This window comes from Chlorocebus sabaeus, chromosome 11, assembly GCF_047675955.1.
Source record: "Chlorocebus sabaeus isolate Y175 chromosome 11, mChlSab1.0.hap1, whole genome shotgun sequence".
NCBI classification, from domain to species: domain Eukaryota; kingdom Metazoa; phylum Chordata; class Mammalia; order Primates; family Cercopithecidae; genus Chlorocebus; species Chlorocebus sabaeus.
Genome location: NC_132914.1, coordinates 94,198,210 through 94,204,209, shown reverse-complemented (window position 1 = coordinate 94,204,209; position 6,000 = coordinate 94,198,210). Strand labels below are relative to the sequence as shown.

The following is a 6,000-nucleotide window of genomic DNA, read 5'->3' as shown; positions in this document are numbered from 1 at the left end:
TTCCCTGTCTTCCTAGAACATTTTGTGGAGGTTTCATGTTAACATCTATCTGCATTGTTGTATTGTGAATTGTAAGTTGACATTTTTGTTGCCTTTAATATACTATCAGCATCTTAAGGGATGGGCCACAGCTTATGGATCTTTGCGTTTTTAGAGCCTGGAACTATGTCTAATATAGAGCAAACCTCCAAAAATGCATATTGAATAAAAAAAGGACTAAATACACATGCATGCTCATTTTTATCAGAGTGTAGTTTTAATTTACTGGAGAACTTATTCTTTTCAAAACACAGGGAGAGTAGGGAAGCCAAAGCAACTTGACAAAGAAACAGATCCGCTGGACAAATTGAGAGCAAGCTGAGGAGATATACAGACCTTGAACTCACAGAAAAGGTAGTAAACTGTCCTACTGGAAGCTAAAGCACCTATGAAGCTGCAGAAGGCCAGTTAATCAACAGCAAAATCTCAAAGCAATATCTAGAGTATTTGTATATATCATAAGAAATCAGATGGGGCAAGATCCAAGTTTGAACTGGAGGCTTCTGTGCAAGCAAGACATTGAATCATGACTACTTCTTCTCACCAGATTTCCAAAGGCTGACAGATATTGCTGAAAAATTCCTCAGTCTGTTGTCACACTCTTCATTTATTTATCAGTTTTATCATCCCTAGAGGAGGGAAAAAGAGTAATACCTTGAATTTCATATAATTTTCCTCATTTCAGAAAGGGCATACTTCATTTCACCTCACCTGTTAAACAAAAATTATGCTCCTGTGCTAGTCCCCAACAGACCTGACCAAACCACAATGGAGTCACTCATGCTGAATGCCACATCCCAAAACTTTTAAAAAGCAGAGATCCCAAAACAGAACAGAACAATTTTTCCTGAAAACAGAAGATTCCAGTTTACCTGAGTGAGCGTAATAGGGAAGTCCCTCTGTTTTAACTCTTACAAAAAAGCAGCCTTATATTAACCAATCAGGTTTTCTTTTCTACTCTTCTGTTTCCTTGTTCCTACTTTATAAAACCCACTGTTGTGCCATTGTCCAGTAGGAGATCTCATTCCGTTCTGCAGAATGGAGGCTGTCCCTGATTCATGACTTGCAAATAAAAGCAAATTAGATCTATAAATAACTTTGTTGGAATTTTGTCTTTTGACACTATATGCATATTAGAAATGTAAAGAATGTTGACATACCATACTGTGGAATTGAGATCAGTTCCATGGGAGTGTCAATGTGCCCCTACTGGCTGCTTGGAGCTGGATCCATTTTAAGGAAGCAGAGTTCCCCAGAGGATTTTGATCTTGTTAAGTTTAAAATTCTATTAAACTTCTAAATGGAGATGTTAAGTAGGCAGGTGGCTACAGGAATCTGGAGATAGGAGAGCACTCTGGGTTGGAGATAAAAGACTGGAGGATTTTGGCATATAAACGGTACTGGATAGGGTTATCTTGAGTGGGAGTATGGAGAAGACAAAAGAGAACATATGCTATGGAGAAGCAAATTTTTTGATTAATGTCAGGTAATCTTTAAAGTCTTCGGTCAGCAAATCATAGCCCCCAGGTTAAATTTGGACCACTGCCTGGTTTTTGTTCAGTTCCTGAGCTAAGAATAATTTCATATTTTTTACGGTAGGGAGAAAAATGCCAATAATAATATTTCATGGCACATGAAAATTATAAGAAATTCAAATAGATTTTTTAAAGTTTTATTGGAACACATCTATGCTTTTTGTTTATATGTTGTGTATGGTTGCTTTTGCACTGTAATGGCAGAGTTGACTATTTGCAATAGAGACACAAAGCTAGAAGATTTACTATCTCACCCTTTATAGAAAAAGTTTGAAGACCCATGTATTGTGTGAGAATGTATCTTGGAATTGTTGTGACCACTGTTGCTGCCAGCAGGAAAACTAGACTGAAGACAAAATGTCACAAGGAAGAGGGTTGCTGAGCTAACTGCTGAGAAATAAATGACAGCTCAGATGTGAATTATGAACTTCTGGATTGAGTCAAGCCAGAAGCCCATCTTACCTCCGGAATCTTCAGTTACATGAACAAATAAATTTCCTTTAGTGTATGACCCAGTTAAAGGAAGATTTTCTATTATCCAAAACCAAATGATTCTTAACTAATACAGTTGTAAGATCCAGATATAATCTCAGCTCTTTTTGCCCTTAATATACCCAAACTTGACTCAAACCTCCCATTTCATAACCTATGAAAGTCTAAAACTATTCCCATGATTCCTACAAATTCCCCAAAACTTAAGCTCTCGTGATCCTTATTCCAGAAATACCATGTTCAGGATGCATGCTACTTTTCAACCATTCTCCCTCATTACTAGCTTCTCAAACATACAAACACATTTTACAACGATCATTTTTGTGCGTTTGGTAATTTTACTTAACGTTTGAGGGATCACTGTAATGGGTCACTTAATCCACTGTACAACCTTCTGTTATCTGATGGCTATCTATTCTTTTCTTCCCTTTCTCTTTTATTTCTCCAATTTCCAAAGCAAATAAATTCCTCTCTTTGCAGGATAGGCAGCCATTCCAGTTTACCTGGAGCTGTCTCAGTTTGGGGATAGTCCCAGATTTTGCACTCAAAGTCAATCTCAATTCTGGAAAAACTGGGAAGATTTGTGACCCTATCTCCTGTCTCAAGTAATTTTACCTGCTCCTCTGAAGCATCAAAGCTACCCCACATCAATGGCTCATAGAGGCCACCTATTCTAATAGACTTATCAAAATACCTTTCTAACCAAGGCACCTCTGTCCTAAATGAGAATGACTGTACCAGATGTTTAAAAAATAAAATATCTCATCATTAAATGGAAACACATTTAGAACTATGTCATCTTAACAAAGTGATGCTTTCATCATTATAAAACGTTCTGTTTCACCTCTGGCAGTATCCATTTTTGAATACCTTAATGACGATACAGCGACACCAACTTTCTTATGTTCAGTGTTCACATGGTCTCCACTTCTCCATCCTTCTATTTTCAACCTGTTGGTGTCTTTTATTTAAAATAGAACAATTTCTGCTTTTAAATGAAAGTTGTGGTCAATTTACACTTAATACAATTAATAATATGGCTAAATGTAAGTCTAGTGTAAGTCATCTAGATTAATAGGCTGATTTTTTTTTTCTTTCAGCACTTTTAAGAAGGCAACCCATTATCACTGGGTCTCCAATGTTTCTGATGAGAAGTCAGCCTTTATTCTTATTACCCCTTTCCTTAGGACTCTGTGTTTTTTCTTCTAGTTGATTTTAAAATATTTTTCCTCTTTTTGATTTTCATAACTGTGACTATGATTTGCTTGGGTGTGGTTTTCTTTTTATTTATCTTGCTTGGAGTTCATTGAACTTCCTAAATCTAAAGTTGGTTAATATTTTAAATCAAATTTGAAAAAAACTTTTACCATCCCTTTTTCAAAGGACTCTTTCCTTCCTATCTAGAACTTCAGTTGCTTCCTATCTGGGACTCTTTCCTATCTTTCCTTCCTATCTTAGACTTCAATTTCACACATGTTGAAACATGAACAAGCCATCATAGCTCTGAAAGTTTTGAAAATCATTTTTTTCTCAGTACTGAGTTAGATAATTTCTACTGATCTGTCCAGAAGTGTACTGTTTTTTTTAAGAAAAATTCTGTAGCACATAATTTGCTAAGTCCATTCAATGAATTTTTAAATTTCAGATATATTTTTCCAGTTTAAGGATTTCCATTTGGTTATTTTTCTATTTCCATATCTATCCCGATATCCCCCATCTCTTTATCCATTATAGCAATCTTTTTCAATAGATTATTTTACATGTAAAGTATAGTTATTTTAAAGTCTACATCTGCTAATTCTAACACATGAGACTTCTGGAAATGTGTTGACTGTTTTTTCCCTAGATTATGGATGATATTTTCCTGCTTCTTTGTATATAAAGTAATTTTTAATTATTTAATGTATATTGTGGGCAACATTGTTGAGTTTTGTTCTAGCATACAGTTAAATTAATTTTATCTTATGGAGGTTTGATGGGTGGGCTTATTTTTGGTTTGCTGTCAGGTCTCATTTGTTGTCCTTGGTTCTAAAATTCTTCTTATAGTAGTCCCCTCCTAGGTTTTAACGAAAAGCACAAATAATTTATTAAGTCCCTTTTCCTTGACTGGACTTGAATTACAAAATTTGTCTCTCCAGTACCATGAATCTGTTGAAATCTCTGGGGCTTAGTTCTTTTAGCCTTTCAGCTGTGACTCTGCATTGGATTCTCTGGAGTCTCATCATGTGCATGTATTTTTGGTAGTCAGCCAATAGTTTTAGGAGGATTTGTGCACAGATTTTGGGGCTCGCCACACTGTCTCCCTCCTTGTTGAAACATTCCCTCCTTTATTTCTAACTACTCTGGCAGACCCACACCCTGACTTCTGAATCCTCAGTCCAGTCATTCAGCCTCTTCCTGATTGCACTCTGTCCCTTACGTATTTTGCAAGATGAGGTGTGCCCTCAGAGAAAAAGCTGTTTAAATTTGGACCTCACCTAGTTTGTTTCCATATTTCAAGGATTACCATTCCTCCGGTTTCTACCTAGTATTAGTCATTCCCCAGGGACTTCAAACAATCGTTTTAATTCTGATTTTATGATTGTTTGCACTGTTTTTTGATCCAGAGTTCAAAATTGTTATTGGCAAATGGTAGTTCAATAAAAGCCACTCTGCTATCACCAGAAATGAACTCCTATCACTACCATAAAAAAACAAACCAAACCAAAACAATAAATGACCTCTGATCCTTCTAGATAGAAAAAAACTTCCCCCGAAGATGTATGTAATAATATAAGAATGTAATATTAGTAAGAGCTACCTGTTATTGAGCATCCAATATGTGTTGGACATTGTTCTAGGTGCTTTATGTATTCTAAATTTACAGATGAGAAAACTAAACTACAGAGAAGTTAAGGAACTTGGCCAAATTCATGCAGGTGGTAAAAGGAAAGCCAGGACTATCTGATGTCATAGCTGACTCCCTCATCCATGATGCTATACTGCTATTCAAACATAGGGTAGTTGTCCCTTGATGGAAACAACTTAGAGGAGACTTAGCTTGTAGTAGAGAATTCAACTAAATAACTTTTATAGTTCCTTTAAATGTAATAATCTATTTCCTTTCTTTTTTTTTTTTTTTTAATTTTTTTGAGGCGGAGTCTCACTCTGTCGCCAGGCTGGAGTGCAGTAGTGCGATCTCAGCTCACTGCAACCTCCACCTCCCAGGTTCAAGAGTTTCTCCTGCCTCAGCCTCTGGAGTAGCTGGGATTACAGGTGTGTGCCACCACACCCAGCTAATTTTTGTATTTTTAGTAGAGATGAGGTTTCACCATGTTGGCCAGGATGGTCTCCATCTTTTGACCTTGTGATCTGCCCGCCTCAGCATCCAAAAGTGCTGGGATTAAAGGCGTGAGCCACCATGCCCGCCTAAACGTAATAATCTCTTTTCTTTCTTTCCTTCCTTCCCTTTTTTCCCTTCCTTCCCTTCCTTCCTTCCTTCCTTCTCTCTCTCTCTTTTTGACGGAGTTTCACTCTTGTTGCCCAGGCTGGAGTGCAATGGCACAACCTCGGCTCTCTGCAACATTTGCCTCCCAGGTTCAAGCAATTCTCCTGCCTCAGCCTCCCAAGTAGCTGGGATTACAGGCATGCACCATCACACCCAGCTAATTTTGTATTTTTAGTAGAGAAGGGGTTTCGCCATGTCGGTCAGGCTGGTCTCCAACTCCCGACCTCAAGTGATCCACCCGCCTCGGCCTCCCAAAGTGCTGGGATTACAGGCACGAGCCACCGTGCCTGGCCCATAATAATCTATTTTCTTACAAAAATTATAATTCCAACTCAACTAAAAGTATTAATTTTCATGTCAGAGAAATTAGTTTTCCTCAATCACCAATCCAGAAATGTATACATCAAATAGTATTCCCATATCAACTCAGCTCCTGCAGAACTGTTT

The 6,000-nt window shown here is 37.4% G+C and overlaps 1 protein-coding gene across 3 annotated transcripts in view; it reads right to left on the bottom strand.

Annotated features, from left to right (window-relative positions):
* Window positions 1–234: 234 nt before the first annotated feature.
* CFAP54 (cilia and flagella associated protein 54) overlaps window positions 235–6,000 on the bottom strand; it is a 377,198-nt gene continuing 371,432 nt past the window's right edge. For all 3 annotated transcript variants that reach the window (XM_008004317.3, XM_037996664.2, XM_037996665.2), the window contains one exon: window positions 235–668. The gene's annotated coding sequence lies outside the window, so the exon portion shown is untranslated. The remainder of the gene's footprint in view (window positions 669–6,000) is intronic.